The sequence below is a fragment of the Argiope bruennichi genome, chromosome 9, assembly GCF_947563725.1.
Source record: "Argiope bruennichi chromosome 9, qqArgBrue1.1, whole genome shotgun sequence".
Lineage (NCBI taxonomy): Eukaryota > Metazoa > Arthropoda > Arachnida > Araneae > Araneidae > Argiope > Argiope bruennichi.
The window spans coordinates 32,995,747-33,016,166 of record NC_079159.1 but is presented as its reverse complement, the minus strand read 5'-3'; the positions used below and the strand labels follow the sequence as shown (position 1 = coordinate 33,016,166).

Sequence of the window (20,420 nt, the reverse complement as noted above, 5' to 3'; positions counted from 1 at the left end):
CTTATCATTTAAGTTTTAAATATTTGAATTTTTTTTTAAAAAAATTCATATTATAAGTTTAGATATAAATTCTAAATTAAGTCCGAAGAAGAATGTTTAGAACAACTTTTTTATATAAAAGAGTAATTACTATTGTTTTATTTTTCTAGTTAAAAATCTTTGATCTACAATTGTTGATTTAACTGTGTGATATGGAGTTTTTAGTTATTTTAATCACGCTCGAAAATTTTTCAAATGAGGGTGTGACGTTGGGAAAATTTGAAAAATGTGTTTCAAGCCTCATTTTCATATGAAAGTGATTCATAATAATTCACTGCTTTGAAAGGCGCTGTGGAATTCCATATTGATTCGAGTTACTCATATTGTTTTTCTAATTGTGTATCTTCGAAACTCTGTACAGGTACCTTAATTTACCAAATTTTGAAAGAGTTTTATATTTTTGGCACTTATTTTTGTATTAGTTTCATTAGATATTATTTTAAACTTGTGCGAATATTTGCTTGTCATTTTCGTCATCTTTTTTCTCATTTTAAATAACTATGACTCCAAATCCTTTCTATTGAACAAAATGAGTTTTCAGCGATATTTGTTCAATAGAAATGTTTCAACCAGTTGCAGCTAATTTATAATAGGAAATGAACAGAATTTATTCATAACTTAATTTCATGTTAATAATTAATTTATGAAGCAACTATAAGTATGTAATAGAGCAATACTTTTTAATTTAGTTCCAAAAATTTTTTTAAGACACTTATTGTAGATGTACGTCAAAAAAAAAAAAAAAATCCTCTCTTCTTGTGATTTTGAAAACATTATATCTGTGAATATATATAAATATATAACTTATTTATATTAATTTAGTGTAATAGAGAATATAATGTATATTGACAATGTATTGAAATATGTGATTTTTTTTTTACATACATGGCATTTTGAAACAAAATTACATTATATCGATAAAAATTGTATCTTCCATTTAATAATTCTCAATAGATTAATTTTAGGCATTTAAAAAATGGTGTATTAAAATATTAATGGTTAAAAAAGTGGTTATTAAATTTTTTTTGTTACTTGAAATGTTTTAATTTAAAATGAAAATTTTTAACCCTAACATTCCAATTATGTACGAGTCTCACAAAATTAATATGTTTTTAAATCTTTAAAAATATTTTTATTATTTTTTAAGATCGCACAAAAATTTATGCAAAGAATTGTATATTTTTTTGTATCTTTACAGGTATTGTTGATAAATGAATCTGGACTCTTTCCCTACTGTAAGAATTCTGGCAGTTTTATTTTGATGAAGACTTGAATTCATTCTGATGACTTGGTAAGCAAATTAGTATTCTTCGCCGCCATATTGATAGTACTAATTTGTACTAATTTATTAATCATATCAAATGAAAGAACTATTTAAAATTTTATTTACAAAACAAACATAGAGTATACTGATTGGTTAGCTATGTATGCAAATTGGCGAAAGAAATTGGCTATTAAAACTATCAAAATCGGTTGCATCATTTTTTTTTTTTTTTTTTTTTTTTTTTTTGCGAAGGGGGGAGGAGTGAACTCTACTGTTGATGACGTAGTAAGGATCGTAAGCTTACTTATTAAATAAAAATTGCAAAAATGGTTGGGCATTGCTTCTTTGGTTTTGCGAGTTATTTATTATTTTATTATATTATTATTTTTCACATTTCTCAGTGAACAAATTCTGTTTGATCTAGTTTATGCTGAGTTACATCATTGATACATTGCGTGCACAACAAAATGCTCCGTAAATTTCTAAGCTAAAATGTATTAGATATAATTAAAATTAAATAAAATATGTACAATTTAATCAAACATAAGATTGTTGTAATTTTTAAAAAATGAAAATGCAAATGTTAATTGAAAGTATTCTTTTTACTATCTAATTAAAAGAGGATTTTACTAAGTTGGAGATTTCTTTTACTTTGTTTAATGAATGATGCAGTTCTTTTAAAGTTTTGCGGGATAATACATGAGCCATTTTTCAAACTACGCCCTTTTTCTGTGTGTCGTTTGTTCTGGAAACAATCATTGGCAATTTGTGCCTTGAATTTGCGTAAAATAAGAATAAATGCCATTGTTATTTTCTTTAATTGTCATGGCTATAGATTATTGAAAAGCGAATTAATTCTGAAATAACTTTGAATTTTTTGTTTAAAAGCGTAACATATTTGATGAAATTAAACAATATATTAAATTTAATTAAATTTCCGTGTATAATTTGACCTGGAAACAGTCATTGGCAATGTATTATCTAATGATAAAAATCTATTTTTAATGATTGTATTTTTAAGATAACTCATTATTATACATAATTAAACATTGTTCACTTAAATTTATTTTTAATGATTGTATTTTTAAGATAACTCATTATTATACATAATTAAACATTGTTCACTTAAATTTATTTTTAATGATTGTATTTTTAAGATAACTCATTATTATACATAATTAAACATTGTTCACTTAAATTTATTTTTAATGATTGTATTTTTAAGATAACTCATTATTATACATAATTAAACATTGTTCACTTAAATTTATTTTTAATGATTGTATTTTTAAGATAACTCATTATTATACATAATTAAACATTGTTCACTTAAATTTATTTTTAATGATTGTATTTTTAAGATAACTCATTATTATACATAATTAAACATTGTTCACTTAAATCGTACTATGATTTAACAAAACGTTAAGGATTTTGGATAATATTTTGTTTTTTTTTATATAGTATTTGGTATTCTATAATGACCTTTATATTTAGTAAAGTCATAAGATATCGTATGTTTATGTTTAGTATTTTATAATCTTTCTTATGTTTAGTGAACGCGTAAGATATCGTATTCTTATAATATTTTATAACTTTTTTTATGTTTAGTGAACACATAAGATATCGTATTTTTTTGTTTAGTATTTTACAATCTTTCTTATGTTTAGCAATTTTGTATAAGATATCGTATTCTTACGTTATCTAATAATTTTTCTTATTTTTATTTTTCATAAGTTTTTATATTCTTTTTTGGATTTAAAATGGAATTATTCATTCTTGCGTGAATCTCTTGTTAATCTAATTTTGGAATCCATTTTGTTAGAAGAAAATTGAGTGAAGTCATATGAGAGGTATAAAACAATGAGTAATTACATATTAAATGATGTTCACTGTAAATTTGCCATTTTTTTTGTGACGTCATGTCAATTAATTCCATTAGCGAAAATAGGCACATAACTGGAAATGTAATTCTTATTTACCTTCTTTATTTTATCTTATAAAATATTAGAACAAGCCTTTGCTTGAAGATCATCACAAGCCTTTGCTTGAAACTTTCATTTATAAGTTACAGATACCAGAATAAATATTTTATGAATTAATTTTTTTAAAATCAGTTTATCCTACTATATCAAGTTAGGTTTTATATCTTCCATTTCCTTTCATTTTTTTAAAAATCTGTTTATCCTACTATATCAAGTTAGGTTTTATATCTTCCATTTTCTTTCATTTTTTTTAAAATCGGTTTATCCTACTACATCAAGTTAGGTTTTATATCTTACATTTCCTTTCATTTTTTTGTTCCGTTTTCCGTCTCCTACGCTATTTTAGCTAAGTTTGTTTATAATTCTTCAGTCTTAATTCAGATAAATATTCTTCTTATTTATTTCGGAGTCGTTTTGCCTTACACCAACAACACAAGACGATAATGGTGAGTTATTTTTTTTTCATAAACTCACACGTGCGGTTAAGATAATAAAGCATAAAGTAAGAACCACTTTCAAAATCCATCCTCAGATAAGTGTAAAACCTTTTGCGTGTAAACATACCCATAAGGAAAGGAGTGGTCACATGAAATCGCATAAATCCTCTCTGATGAAGTTACATAGTATAAAATTAAAGGACGACAACCTAGTACTCAAAATTTTTGCTTTTAGTGACTCACAAAGTAACTGTTCTTTCTCCATTATACGAAACCAACTACATTTTTTGCTCTTAAAAAATGGCACATCATGCCCAATTGATTTTTGCTATACAAGAAGCAGCCAGCATACGCCCACAATTTTATCTGATATTTTTTTTTTTTTTTTTTTGAAAATCTCAAAGTGAAAGACGGAGGGGGTGTATGTGGCAAAGGGTGATCACTTCCGTGGTGGACTTGCGTTCCATTCCTTTGATAAGAAGTAAACATACGTTGACACGCCTCTCTGGCGTGCTAATAAAATGCCTAGCGTCTATTTGGCGCACATGTTGGCATTTTTTTGTTTTTGGCGGCGAGGTCCAACAGAAGCGGGAAGGGTCAGGGTTCAAATCGTAGCCGACGACAAGTTCGGCGACCGTCTGTCCGGCTTTCTTTGAACCTCTGCCGGACTTTGAGTGGGTGCGGATCGATGGGTGATTGATTGGGAATCGGTTTTTGAGATCCTAATTATCTACCTTTTTCCACGTTGAAATTTTTGGCGGTTTTCTTTTTTCTTTTTGGCTGAATTGAAGGTTGAAGCGGGTGGAATAGAAATGAAGTCGTCCGTGAGACTTAATTGGCTTTACTTTGTCGGAGGTTTTACCTTTGTAAAAGATGAATTTCCGGCGCGCAGTTGTCAAATATTAGGGAAAATATTTCCTTTCTAGTAAAGCTTCATTATTCCGTTCTTGTTTTTTATTTTTATTTTTTTTATTTTATTTTTAAGTATTCGATTGTGTTCGCCGGCTTTTTTTTAAAAGTATATTTTACATAATTTCCCATTCCCAAAAGAAATTTAAGCAAAAACTTAATATAACGTACAAAAGTTTAAATATTTTTTTAAACATTTGAGAAAACTGAGAATTTTTTGCACCAAATGTAGCCTTTTTTTTTTTTCAAACATTCTTAATCCTAAACAACTGACCAGAAGGATACATCCTTCTTTTTTATATAATCAGTGATGCTATTAACTAGGGTTGAAGCAAAATATTTGGAAGTAATTCAAAATCTTTGTAAATTACAACATTTTTAATGTTGTTGTTGTGACTTATCACACTTTATAACGATTTAAGCCGAGTGAGCGTCTCTTGTTTGTTCAGTAGTGCCAACTAGGGCCAAGAGTACGACTTAGCTACTTCATGCGTCACATTCGCTTGCACAACCCCTATTTACAGGGGGACTCATTCACACACCTCACAGATAGAGCACAGAACAACCATGCACGAACCGGAACTCGGACCCGAGACGCCTAGATCACGGGGAAGACGCGCCTTATGCTTATGCCAGGACGCCAGCATTTTTAATGTAAATCATAAATCTTTTTGAAATCTTGGCCTTTTTTTTCTTCCAAGCTACTAAAGATGCATAATTTTATTGTTGTTCATCACTAACATATATTTTTGAGTGTTATTAATTTATATTGTTGTTCATCCCTACTTATATTTCTTCCGCCCCAACACACCGTATACAGAAAAGTATGTGAAATTTCAGATAATCCAACATTTTTTATTAGTTCTTAACTAATCATATTTGAAAAACAAGAATATTTATAAAAACTGTATTTTGAGAAAAATAGGTTTACAAATGTTGTTTTAAACTTTCCATATGATAAAAAAAAGAATTTTATTTTCAGAATTTTCGAGACTAATAGACTTTTATAATACACTAGATAGAAAATTATATAATTCAAACTAAATTAATTAATTTTTCAAATAAAGATCGTTCCGTTTTTTATACTTAATTAGTTATGTATGGATTTTTTAATATATTCATTTCTCTTTTTTAGCATTAACCAAATTATTTTCTATTTGATTTTTATAACTGCATCCTCAACTATTATGTCATGATAATAAGTGTAATAAGTGAACACAGAATTCATGTATGTTTTCTTACATTTTATCTTTCGTCATGTTATTATTCCAAATAATAGTAAACGGTTTTACTTTATTATCATTTCTTATATGCTTGTAAATTCTATACATAGTTATTTTTGTTTGTTTTTTCTACTGTAAATATTTTGGTATTTAAATAAAATTCCCGTAACATGCCCACCAAACCATTAAGTGACCAGAATAGTTACGGATGCGGGGGTATGAGACGGCGTTTTATTCTATATGATAAATATGCCGTGACTGTTTTTATCAACTATTTCAACTTAGAAGAATGATCGGACATTCACTGCGATCATTTTTCTAATTTTGTTTCATTAATACTTTAATTTCACGAATATTGCTAAACTCTTGATATCAAAAATTTCATGAGTACATTTACTAAACGAACTTGCCGAAATGAATCCATTCTGCATTTTTTATAAATTTCTGATCTTATTCAGGTGGCTCATTTTTCCTTATTTCATGATTACATTTATTAAACAAACTTGCAAAAATCAATCACTTTCGAACCTTATATAAATTTCTGATCTAGTTCAGGCGACTCATTTTTCTTCTTTACTTTCTAATATACAAAGAATGCACACAAAGTATACAAAAGTATAAAAGAATACAAAGTATTCAAAAGTATAAACGAATACAAAGTATACAAAAGTATAAAAGAATACAAAGTATACAAAAGTATAAAAGAATACAAAGTATTCAAAAGTATAAACGAATACAAAGTATAAAATAATACAAAGTATACAATATAAAAGAATACAAAGTATACAAAAGTATAAACGAATACAAAGTATAAAAGAATACAATGTATAAAAGAATACAAAGTATACAAAAATATAAAAGAATACAAAGTATACAAAAATATAAAAGAATACAAAGTATAAAAAGAATGCATTGTAATCGTTAAAAATTTCGAATTCAAAATTTTGATGAATTTTCTTGTTTCAGACCTCCATGAATGCAAAAAAAAAAAAAAAAAAAAAAAAAAAAAAACGTTTTTGGAATCATATCTTTATACCCGTGAATACGATAATTTAAAAACTCTTTTAAGCTAGATGAATGAAAGTTTGTGTATGGTCTTTATACCTAATTTGTAGATTTCTGTTAAATTTTGAAAGAAATCTAATTAAAGAAAGCTTTTCTATTCGAATAAAAATTAATATGATAACTACAAAACGAAGAAAAACCAAATAAGTAAAATATAATACACACTTATCGTTTAAAGTCTAAACGTGTATCGAATTTAGAAAGGTCCGTCTGTCAGTCTTCACTTTCACATGCATCTACACGCAATAACTCAACAATGCATTGACATAAACTTTCGTATGTGATATTGTGACTATAATTGTCATTCTGTCCCAAATTTGGATTTTAATCTGTTGAAAAGAAATGTCCAAAATATACATTCGGTTTTCTGTTGAATATGTATTAACCGCATCTCGGAGATTAATCGCCAAAGGTCGCCAACTGTTTGGCTCTTTCATATTACTCTTCATAATACATAAAGCTCTTTCATGTGAATAATAATACACAAGTTATTAGAGAATGCATGAGAAAGTTTCTGGGAGGCTACTCGCGTTGATAATTTAGAAAGCTCTTATTATGCCTAAAAACTCAAAATAAGTGCTGAATCAAGTGCTTAATCGCTGAACAATTTTACTAATGAAACTATTGCAAAAGAATTCAGATGTGTAAGCACACTTATTAGAGAATGCATGAGAAAGTTTCTGGGAGGCTACTCGCGTTGATAATTTAGAAAGCCCTTATTCTGCCTAAAAACTCAAAATAAGTGCTGAATCAAGTGCTTAATCGCTGAACAATTTTACTAATGAAACTATTGCAAAAGAATTCAGATGTGTAAGCACACTTATTAGAGAATGCATGAGAAAGTTTCTGGGAGGCTACTCGCGTTGATAATTTAGAAAGCTCTTATTCTGCCTAAAAAGTCAAAATGAGTGCTGAATCAAGTGCTTAATCGCTGAACAATTTTAATAATGAAGCTACTTCAAAAGAATTCAAATGTGTAAGCACACTTTCCAGATTCATCCTGACTTTAACGAGGAGCTTGCTAGTATCATCTTCATGAAAAATCGAATCCTATAAACAATATTCTGAATCTAAAATGGCAACTGAATTTAATTTGAATGCGTTCGAATATATGTTCTTCGAAAATCAAATAAAATTATACAATTATATTACCCTGAAAGTATTATAAAAATAACCACAAATACCACAAAAAAGTAAAAATTGAGGTCCTTAAAAGTCTCCTAGGTGGTTGCCTAATTTGCGTGTTTTATAATCCTATTCTGAGTCGTTTAGCAAAATAAATCGAAGTTGATCAGAACTAGGGGCTGTTAAAAGCTTGATTCGTATATTTATTTTACTTTAAAATTTACGCTCTCTTTTATTATAGTGATATTACATATTACTTTTTACACATCAGAATAATCCCAGTAACTAAATGACTTTAAAAATATTGTAAAACATTGTTAAAAAAATTTATTTAAAGATTTATTCAAATTGTATGGAAATCAGATTGTCACTTAAAAAATTATTTTTAAAAACAATTTAAAATGGTGTAAAAATAGCTTTTGTGATGTGAAATTAAGTTTTTTTTAAATGTAAAAGTAGTTTTATAATTAAACATTTAATGGAAATTCCGAAAGATCTTTCATTTTATTGATTACTTAATACCCAAGAAGTAAATACCTGCCCAATTTGGTAGTTTCAGAAGCAAAAATCTACCTGCATGCACTTTGTACGAATTCTAATTATCCACGTCTTTTTATGCTTATTGTAATTAACAGATAATTAGCCACCTGGTTCGCCATAAATAATCATTGAGTTTAATTTCAATTAAATACCTCATGCATAACTTGCTCGTGTCTGTCTCAACAGCAACCTAGATTACTGCGGGAATCGTAAAAATAGTGATAAGCATCAAAGTGCATAATATTTATTTACATTTGTTCCGTTTAATATGTTAAAAAGGCCCGGGATAGCCAGGTTGATAGGGCGTTGGATTCGCTTCCTTTGGGTTGCGAGTTTGAAATCCGCCGGCCGAAGACTCTTCGTGTGTGTGGTGGCTAGCACACGTATAAATCTGTAGTGGTCACAAGGTCATCCATGTCGAGAGTAATACCACTAGGGGGTAGTGGATCAGGGGGGATCGTTCTCTGATTCAGTCTAAATTACTATCGGTGGATGAGTGAATGAAATGCACGAATGAAGTAAAAGGAGTTGTGACGTGTGTGTAACTAAGTCGTACTCTTGGCCCTAGATGGCGCTACTGAAATAAACAAGAGACGCACCCTTGGCTTAAAATCACTGACTTTTAAAGTCAGTGGGCTAGTCTATGACAAGTTCTTCCTAATGGAGTCGAGTCCTGTAACATCATAATGGCATTAGAAACTGTAACTGTCTGAGTCGTCGATCTTTTAATTGTTTATTGTCTGTCTCTCCATCTTTACTTTACTTATTAATTACTCTCTCGTATACGTAATATCAAAAAAGCATAATAATCTTCAAATTTTGAAGAATCTCCACGTTTTAGATCTCTGCGAGTTTGAAAAATACATTTTTAGAAAATGTCCTTCTGTCTGTCCGTGACAGAGAAAAATAAAAAATGATTTGAGCTAGACAGATGAAATTCGGTATAAGGTTTTTACATAACATTTATAGATTTTTATCAAATTTTGAGTAATTTCTACTCAGAGGAAATCTTTTTGTCCGGCTGTTTGAATATATGTTAACACGATAAATACAAATCGAAGATAGCTAGATAGATAAGATTCGGTACACAGGTTAAGCATCTATAGTGTAGTACACTACCATATTTTGAGCCAAATCCAACTAGGAGTTGATTGTCTGTCGGTCTGTATTTTCAGAAACATGTAAATGCGATAATTCAAAAACGCTGCAACTTAAATATGTCAAATTTGATATATGTGCTGACTACATGTGCAGTTTTGTGTCAAATCATCGAGAAAAGCGTGCTAAATTGCAAATTAGATTTCCGTATATTATTCGCAGCATGCCAGGGATTAATCGTCAAAAAAAGAAATAAAAAATAAAACTCGCCAAGTGTGACTAAATAGATTCAGTAAAAATCCTAAATTCACGCCAAAGGTGAAAATATTTCGTAACTATTGTACGCCAATGCCATGCAAGGCATTCCCTGGCGTGACAAGTTTATTAGAGAGTATGCGAGAAAGTTTTGGGGAAACCACTTCCTCTGCTTCTTCATGTAATTGGCCATAATAATAATAATCAGGATATTTCTTCTACAATTTCGAAAAAAATCACATGATTAAATTTGATGCAACAATGAATAAGGTTTGAATTTCATTGCAACAATAAAATAAAATAGCACAAGAAAAATATTCAAAAGTGTCAGATTTCTGGAAAAAAAGTACATGGCAATTAAATTTGTATCATTAAAAATTTTTTGAATTCAAAATGGTCTAAAAATCAGTTTTATTATATTTTTAAGAATCTAATTCATCGAAATTTTTAATTAAAATTAAAGATTCTCATCCTGGTACACATTCCCTGCTTACCAAGTACATTCCAATTTCATAATTAGCGGTCAAATGGTCTGTACAGTGCCATCATGTAGCATATGCTCACGCAAGTTCTCCTTTATTTTAATGTGGATTTTCCTAACAAGAAATTATATAATCAGTGTATGCTCCTTGAAAATTTTTTAATTGATATATTTTTTTAAAATCTGCGCCTGTCAATAAAATGGGGGTGTCGTTCGTGAAGTGTTTCATTGTGTTCGTAGAATTTGATTCATGGTTTAGAATTTCGAACTAATTCATTGCTGAACTCGGTGAAATCCACTTAAGGCGCACTTACCACTACTTTTGAGCGCAACCGAACTCCCAAGCAGCTTTACTTTCAAGGTTATTTGACCTTTTTGAATGGGAAAGGCTGGTCAATTATTTACATTAATCATTTCCTGTCTCCCTCTTTTGAAAACAGTATTATTTTTATTCTAATTACAATTTCAGAAATACTTGTATGAAAACCAGTTGGCAGATTTAGTTTCGATTCAGTTGATACATATGCATAAATTTACTTTATTTACTCGTATCGAATTTAATACCGGTGAATTGGAGCTTCAGATTACAGATTCGAAACAAGATCACTTTGGTTTTTGAGAGCTAATAAGAGATTCCCAATGAGATTCTCTGGAAAGAAACTGTAGAAAAATTACGGCATTCTTGTTAAACTTTATAAAAATGTTGTGAGAAAATATATAATTTTGATAAATTTATTATATTTTTAATAAAATTTTACAGGTCGCAATATTTTTGATGCAAATTTACGACGTCTTTTCACTTGAGACGTCTTATCACATTGAGAAATACACCTTTAAAATGATAATATCGATTAATTTTGCATCGATTCAAAATGTATTTAAGGTCCTTGCTACGTATGCATTTTCTGCTGCAAAAAGAAGGTAATCGGATTCAATTCAAATGAAGGTAAAATTTTATGGCCTTGAATCAACTTCATTTGATTATCTGGGAAATGGAAAATCAGGAATTGGAATATTCAGATTACTTGTTCGAAACAAGATCTGTTTTGTTTGATAAACGTTTCATTAAAAAAAAAAAATTAAGATCTAATATGAAAGTTCTCAATGAGACTCCTTGGAAAGAGTCCAAGACGCTCTGGGAAATCTTGAACTTCTTTATAGAGATGTTATAAGATAATATATAATTGTCATAATTTTATTATATTTTTAATTAAATTAATCGAATTCAATTCAAAGGATGATAACACAATTCTTTAAAATAAAATTTACATCTTGGAATGAACTTCATTTGATTATCAGGAAAGAATGAATGCCCGCTGAGAAGTGCTAAAGCTCACAAAATTTTAATCCTATTTTTTACTTTCTCGTATACGTATTATAAAGCAAGTATAGTAATCTTCAAAAATTTTGAACTCGAAATTTTGACTAATTTTCAAGTATTTGACTTACCTGAGTTCAAAAATTACATTTTTGGATAACATTCGTCTCTTTGTTTGTCTGTGACAAAGATAACTCAAAAACGCTTTGAGCTAGATGCATGAAATTTGGTGTATGGTCTTTATACCGAATTTGTAGATTCCTGTCAAATTTTGAGCAACATCTGTTCAGAGGATGCATGTCTGTCCGGCTCTTCGAATATAAGTTAACACTATAACTACAAAACTAAGAGAGTTAAATAGATAAAATTCGGAAGGCCGAATTAACATCTATAATCTAGATACCTATCGCATTTTGAGCCATATCCTATAGCGGGTTGATTGTTTGTCGGTCTATACTTACAGAAACATGTAAATGCGATAACTCAAAAACAAAATTATTTAAAAAGAAATCAAATTTAGAATGGGAATTTCTGAAAACAAATGTATCATTCAAAATTTTTCAATCGGTTGAGAAAAACGCATCTAAAACTCGAATCCGATTTTCGGATATTATTGGCCATTAGAAGGATTAATCGCCAAATAACTCGCCAAGGATGGCATGTTAAATTTAGTAAAAAATCCAAGTTCACGCCAAAGTTTAATTTTTCGTAACTATTGTACGCCAATGCAATGTAAGACGTTGGTTGGCTTACTATGTAGCGTCAGAGTCAGGTTCCGGAAGTTTCTACTATGAAGGGTAGATCTGTTCATTTTATTTATACAGTTTCAGAAAGTGCGAAATGATCAACAGATTCAACAATCTATTGATTATTATATTTATTACAAATTAATCCAGTGGAGTTTTATATAATCTTTATTGTGCTTAATTTTATTTAAGATAGTTAAGAACTATTAAGAATTTTTTTCGAAAAGTACTTGTTGGAGTACTAGATATTTTACCTTGGAAAAATCGTGGATTCACTAATGGTAGCTTTTAAAATTCTGGATTTTTCAAAGGCGCCTTAAATTGCAAAAGTTTAGAAACATTGCTAAATGTACTAAAGTCTTTTTTTTTTTCGATCTCAATTTCTTTACATTTTTAACCTTTGGCTATATTGTGAGCTCGAGATGATGGAATTTATTGAATAAAATTTTCAGTTAGATATTTCAACTAAAATGATGGCAAATTCAATCCTACGATTTCAGAATTAAAACAATGACTAAATGCAAAAATGTCGTAATGATGACTTTTAAAAAAAAAGGAACTTACAATGACTCTTTTGATGTTTAGGTTCTGTATGAAGAGGTTTCGTATGTTCTGAATGAAATTTTGCTTGTACCATTTCGACGAGTAAGTATAACAACATTCAGAAGTAATTGATTATATGTGTATTTTTATATTATCGTATTTGTAAAAATTAAATTTTAAGATCACTCACTTTTTATTTTGTAATTTAGCAGAACAATAATTTACAGGCTGAAAGTTAATGAAATGTCGGAGCCAGGCGATAAAATCAAAAATTGACAATTACTTGTAATATATTCTTTAAATTGGTACAATTTTTGAAACTTCGTTTTTATTCATTTACATAATATATTATTGTTTTTTTAACTTGTTATGTTAACTCCCGAGATGCTTCCGGCATGGTGGTTGGATCTCGCCACCGTGGAGGGTACACAAAAAAGTGGGGGATCTGGTTTCTCCCATCGATGACGGGACGTACTTCCTTCGGGAAGGGTTGTACTGTGGCCGGTGATGGCCTTTAGGACTCAACCACAGTTCCCGCCAGTGTTGCTGTTGCGGCGGTCCAGTCATTCAGTTTTCGTTATTCGTGTGCCTTCGGGCGGGTCGGAGAGTCAGTGATATGACTTACTTTGTAATGTTATTAAATTCCAGACGAAGTTCATTGTCAATTTATTTAATTTGATATACAATTAACCCTTCTACAAACACGGCATTATGTATAATTTCGCAACTTTTATTCATGTTCCTCTATGCGATATATGGCCTATTTTACCTATAAAACTCATTAATATTGATTGATATCTCGTTCCGTATCGCGCGAAACTTAGATGAAGTCTGTTGCGTATGCGTTGAATCTAATGTAGAATAAGCCCTTCCATAACACGGCATTGTGTAATTTTGGGAGCTCCATTTACCTGATACATGATTGATTTTACCTGTTAACTTTATTGAGATCAGTTGCTATCTCATTTCTTATCATTCGAAGTCTAAAAATACATTGCGCATGCATTGACTCAAATATGCAGTTAATCCATTAACAGCACGGCATTGCGTAACTAGTTCTAAATTGTGTAGTTTTGGAATTTTTGTTCATCTATACAACATACTGATTTTAGCAATTAACGTCAAAATATTCGTCTATACAACATACTGATTTTGGCAATTAACGTCAAAGTATTCGTCTATACTACTCTGATTTTGGCAATTAACGTCATTGAAATCTATTATTAGCTTGTACCAAATATCTCGAAACGTAGATAAAGTCTATTGCATATACATTGTGGCTCATCGGAACTTTCTACAATTCGAAATATATTTCTTCGTAAACATAGTAAAAAGTTTGGGTACCCTTCCTATAATGCAGTAATCTCATAAAAATATCATACTAAATGTACTGAAAGATTTCCTAATTATTGAAACATCACAGGAATATGATTCCCATAGACTTAATATTAAGCATTTTGCCATATTTCCTCTAACACGGTTCCTTTGCAACAGAATAGAATTAACCATGTTATAGAAGCTTGAATATATCACTTCGATCATTAAAATATATAGTATTCAGTAATTAGAAATAATAGATGATTTAAAGTAGCTGTATAAACAGTTATTTTTATATTTGCAATAAAGTCACAACCGTAATCTGAAAAACGGAGAATTGTTGCCGAATATATTGGTAACTTATTACAATCCATTGAAGCTCTAGATAATTATATAACAAGGGGAGTGTCGATGCCTTTGCTGCGTTCTTGGGAAGGGAAGGTGACATTATTACAATTATTTCAATCTTTCTAAAATTAAATATGATTAGGGGTGAAACAATATTTTAAACCAAATACCTTAAACCCTCGTTGGAGTAATCCCAAGGTTTGTCCATATCAATATTATACAGATTGACGGAATGCTTGTTGATGGTACAGATTAACGGAATGCTTGTTGATGGTACAGATTAACGGAATGCTTGTTGATGGTACAGATTAACGGAATGCTTGTTGATGGTACAGATTAACGGAATGCTTGTTGATGGTATAGATTGACGAAATGCTTGCTGATAATATAGATTGACGGAATGCTCGTTGGTGGTACAGATTAATATAATTCATATCAATTCGTGTTAAATGACGTATTCTAACAGTCACATTCAAACGTGACTCAATAGCTGTTGATGTTACTGATTGACGGAATGTTTGTTGATAATATAGATTGACGGAATGCTTGTTGATAATATAGATTGACGGAATGCTCGTTGGTGGTACAGATTGATATAATTCATGTCAATTCATGTTATATGACGTATTCTAACAGTCATATTCAATCGTGACTCAATAGCTGTTGATGTTATTGATTGACGGAATGCTTGTGGATGATTCTTATCAATTCATGCTATATTACATATTCTAAAAATCATATTCGAACTTTGAAAAATGATTCAAAGAGAGAGAGTGAATTTCTTCCTTTTTTATATATATTACATCGTTTTCAAATTTCAATTCATATTAACAGAATAATCAATGCATGAATAAACCACACTTACGGGTATGATTTCTTCATCTTGCAGCTGCATGGAAGTCGGTGCGTAAAATCTATCCAAATGATTAATTACATTGCAATGCATTTTTCAGATTTAGATGCCAGAAATGAGTCCTTTTCTTTTAAATTAGTCATTCATGATTAGAGAAGGCCACTTTTTAAGTTAACGCGAACTGAAACGATGCATTTATTACCACTGCTTACTCCTTTCTCGAAAATAATAATGTGGACCTAAAGTGCAAGATTTATTTTCCTCTGACATTTATTTTTCTGCATCCTGTTTACTTAATTTTAAGCAATTAGAAGCATGTTTTGCGAACGATATCACGTGAACATCCGACTAAAAATACAAAAAAATAACAATCCCTAGAAAAAAAATTGCGACCGTTTTCGATAATTAGAGTTCATATTTTCTTATCGTGTTCTTAAATCTTACTTTCAGCACGAGTAATTGAAGTAAGAGGCTTCATCGTCTCTTCAATTTGTATTCGAATAAATTAACGCTCTGGACAGAACAAACATGGCTACCGAGGATCGAATTTAAGACTTTCAACTCGACTGGAACTTCCGCGTCTGCCACAAGATGGCGGTTCTGATTCCACGTTTCGGATTATCGACAACAAAGAGTTTTGTTCCCGTTATGCGGGCTCTAACCTTGACTAGGCAATTGTGCTAATAGAATTGTAATACCAAATTAATAATAAAAAAAATAAAGACCTGTTGAAGACAACAACGGTTGTTCTAAGTAGCTGGGTTTACTTTGTACTTGAATCATTTTTTTTTTCATCATCTTTTTTTTCCATCGTTCTTATTGAATTGGAACACGTGTTATCTTTCGTTAAGATCGTAACTGATTTTTTTTTCTTTAATTTACTTCTTTAATTGGCTACTAAGTGAGGTTCTGATCCAGTAAGCATGACGGTACTTTTGCTGGGTTTGTGTCCTGCTGGGATTTCGGAGAGTGAGGCACACGCTGTGCTTTGTTGTCCTTGTTATAAATTAAGAAATAGGATAGCGCGCAATAGATATCCTGAAGCGTCGAAGAGAATGTTTACTCGCGCAATTAGAACAAAAGAAGAGTTGATGCCCTCATTAAATTTTAAGTCTATGGATATTTTTTTTTTTTCAGTTCTTGTTGCTTACAACTTCTTGCAGAGATCATAGGGGCCAAGCAACATAATCACGTTTTGTTCACGTGGAATATATTATTTGTAATTTGCAGATACGATCCAGTTATTTTTTTCATAGCTCATATCTGCCCTTTGTAGGTTTTTTTTTATATATACTAGTATCGATTTCGTTGCATTTGGCATCTTAAAGTTGATTGTTGTATATCGCCAAATCGAAGGATTAGTATCGCTTGCTCCAAAAATTGTCTAACCTGAACTCTATAGTTGCGGGAAATTCTTGACGTGTTGTCTAATTATCAAATATCAAAACTAATGACATGCATGAATCCTTCTTTAGAATTACAATGGTCAGGTGACATTATATTGATTTTCTGATCAAAGATAATGAGGTTTGAGATTGGATTCCATCAAAAGTCCACCCTAAAAAAAAGGATCCTAAATCGAAGGATATCTAATGCTTAACCCAAAAATTGTCTTACTTGATTCTTCAGTTTCTGGAAACTCTCAACAGTTTTGATGTTGGCATCTAATTATCAAACAGCAGAAACTAATGGCATATATGAGTCCTTCTTTAGAATTACAATGGGCTGGTGACATTATATTTATTTTTGGATCAAAGATAATGAGAGTTGAGATTGGATTCCATCAAAGGTCCACCATAAAAAAAAAAGGATCCTAAATCGAAGGATATCTAATTCTTGTCCCAAAAATTGTCTTACTCTATCTCTACATTTTCGGGAAACTCTTGACATTTTTGATGTTGGCATCTAATTATCAAAAAGTAGAAACTAATGACATGCATGAATCCTTTAGAATTACAATGTTCAGGTGACATTATATAGAGTTCTGGATCAGAGACAATGAGGACTGAGATGGGATTCTATCAAAAATCCGCTATAAAAAGATCCTAAGGTTTGTTATTGCATATTGCTCAAAACGAAGGCTGAACAAATTTTAACATGATATCACTGTTCCGGAAACTGTGAACATATTTGATGTTGCAATATAACTGTCAAACAATAGACACTAATCAAACATAAGAATCATACTATTGAGTTACAATGGTCAGATGTCTTTACTTTGATTGTCGGTTCGAAGATAATGGGAGTTGAGATTCCGTCAAAAGGCTGCCTTAAAAAAATCTTAAGGTTAGTTATTGCATTTCCTCAAAACGAACGATGAACAGTCTTTAATTTCATACCTCTGTTTCGGAATGGTGCAGCATATCCATGTTTGGCCTTTGTGCCTTTAAAATCCAACCCCAGTTCAATTCTGTTTCGAAGAGTCAGTGGGTATATTTGATTTTGGAATCTAATATCAAATGAAAGATACTGATGAACTATAAGAATTTTATTATAAAGTTACAAGGGCCAGGTGGCTTTCCTTTAAGATTAACTATAAACTGTTTGAGAACCGATGCCACAGAAACTCCGCTGTAAAACTGAACTTTTTTGCTTGTTAAATTTGATATTAAGGTTTAAGAATCATCTATGTGACATTATCTGGAAGAGTTGGTAAAGTGACTTTATCATAGTAGCAGACGAAAAAATTTTATTGATAAAGGGACTTTATCATTGTAGTAGACGAAAAATTTTATTGGTAAAGTGACTTTATCATTATAGCAGACAAAAGATTTTGAAAGATTTTGAAGTTTTTAATAACCCACTTAACTGCGTTATGAGGATAAAAATGATTCTGTGGTGAAAACTTATAAGCCAGTTAACAGCTACGCTACACGAGCAATTGCTTTTGTATTGTGGTCATGTTACTGGGCTGAGAACCACAAGGTCCCAGGTTCTATCCTCGCCCATACCAATCCGCTGCAATTCTGTTACAACTTCGAAAGAGAAATTAATCTGGAAAATGAAAACAAATTGGATTAATACTTTATTTTATATGCATTCCCCTTTTAATATCTTTTATAAGAGCGATTTCTTGTGCACTAATGTAATTCGAAAATGTTTTAATTTAATTTTCATTCTGGGAAAACTATAAAACAGAAAATTTTGTAAAGAATTATACCAGTTTCCTCCATCAATGTTCTAAGTTCTGACATGAATAAGGAGACTTCAAATAATAGGAAGTTGATGGCTCGTAATAGTCGAAGGTCTAAGAATGGGCTTTTAATGTGAATAATTTTATTTAAATGAGAAAATTCCAATTTAGTTTTCGGATAGATTCTGAGCCATAATATTTTGCTATGACAGATATGAACACAAAATTTTAATACTCTGCTATGAAAAACAGATGAAATTGTGTCGATTTTGCCCAAACTCCAAATATATTTCGAGAGGAATATTAATTTAAATATTGGCTTGATTTAGTATGTTTTAGTTAGATTACTAAGAGACCCGGGGGGCACCTTAAAAAGAGGATGAAATGCTTCCGGTATGGTGATTGGATCTCGCCATCCTGTAGGGTACCAAAAAGATGGGGGATCTGGCTACTCCCATCGATGACGGGACTTACTTCCTTCGGGAAAGGTTGTACCGTGGTCGGTGACGACCATTAGGACTCAACCACAGTTCCCACCAGTGCTGCTTTTGCGGTAGTCCGGTCATTCAGTTTTCTTTATCCATGTGTCTTAGGAGAGTCAGTGATATGACTTTAGTTACATTAACTAACTTACTGAAATGCATGAGAAGTCAATGATGAAAATAATATCTGAGCTAGAATTCCTCGGCATGTCCCACTCTCAGTTAAAAGATGGAAGTAAATTAACAATGAATGTTATTCTAATATTATATATGGTATAATAATGAAAATATTCAATTAAATATATATTTTAGATTATAAATTCTGGCTTTTGTCTCAATGATATCATGTGCTTTATCTTCCTCTTACAACTATGACGATATCTATATTTAATTAATTAGACGATATATTTTTCAAATTTTGATGAGGTAAGACGATTTTTTGACAAATAATTAATCTGTATTTATTTAGATTTTAGAAAATAAATTGTGACTTTCGTCTCGCTAATATCAGATACCTTTTCCTTGTTGTGTAGTTGTTTCTAATGGCACTTGTCATAGACAAGCCCAATGACTGACAGACAATTCAGTGATTTTAAACCAAGGGTGCGTTTCTTGTTTTTTCAGTAGCTCCATCTAGGGCCAAGAGTACGACTTAGCTACACACACGTCATAACCCTTTTTACGGGGCGGACTTCATTCATGCATTTCATTCACTCATCCACAGATCGTAATTTAGACCTGAATCAGGGAACGATCACATCCTGATCCAGTACCCCCAGTGGTATTACTCTCGACATGGATGACTTTGTGACCACGACAGATTTATACGTGCGCCAGCTACCGCACACAATCGTTTTCTTCATCTTACAGTTATAACGATATCTACCTTTAATTGTTTAGGCGATATATTGACGCTCAGATTCTGTTGAGCTTAGAATATTAAGACGATTTTTTGATAAGTAATTAACATTAATCAATATTTATTTTCGTCCTCCGGCTTCGACTCTACTGTTCTATAGATATTACACATTTCCGCTTAAATGCTGATTTCAACATTTTTCGAGTCAAATTTTATTCTTGAAATCGATTCCTTTTATATTATAACTCTACAATGTTTTTCATGTTTCATTCACTTTTTGTATAAATTTATTCATTTTATTGTTTAATTAATCATACTTTATTTTCTGGTGTTTATATTTGGCACTGTTCATTATTTTATGCTTTTTCTGTTCTAAGCCTTTGTCATGTCTGGCCCCACA

The 20,420-nt window shown here is 30.7% G+C and overlaps 1 long non-coding RNA gene across 1 annotated transcript in view; it reads left to right on the top strand.

Moving 5' to 3' along the window:
* Nucleotides 1-20,420, top strand: part of LOC129983690 (uncharacterized) — a 96,994-nt gene that overhangs the window by 40,645 nt on the left and 35,929 nt on the right. Inside the window, exon 3 of the long non-coding RNA XR_008785436.1 lies at nt 1,238-1,330. This is a non-coding gene — a long non-coding RNA (uncharacterized LOC129983690). The remainder of the gene's footprint in view (nt 1-1,237; nt 1,331-20,420) is intronic.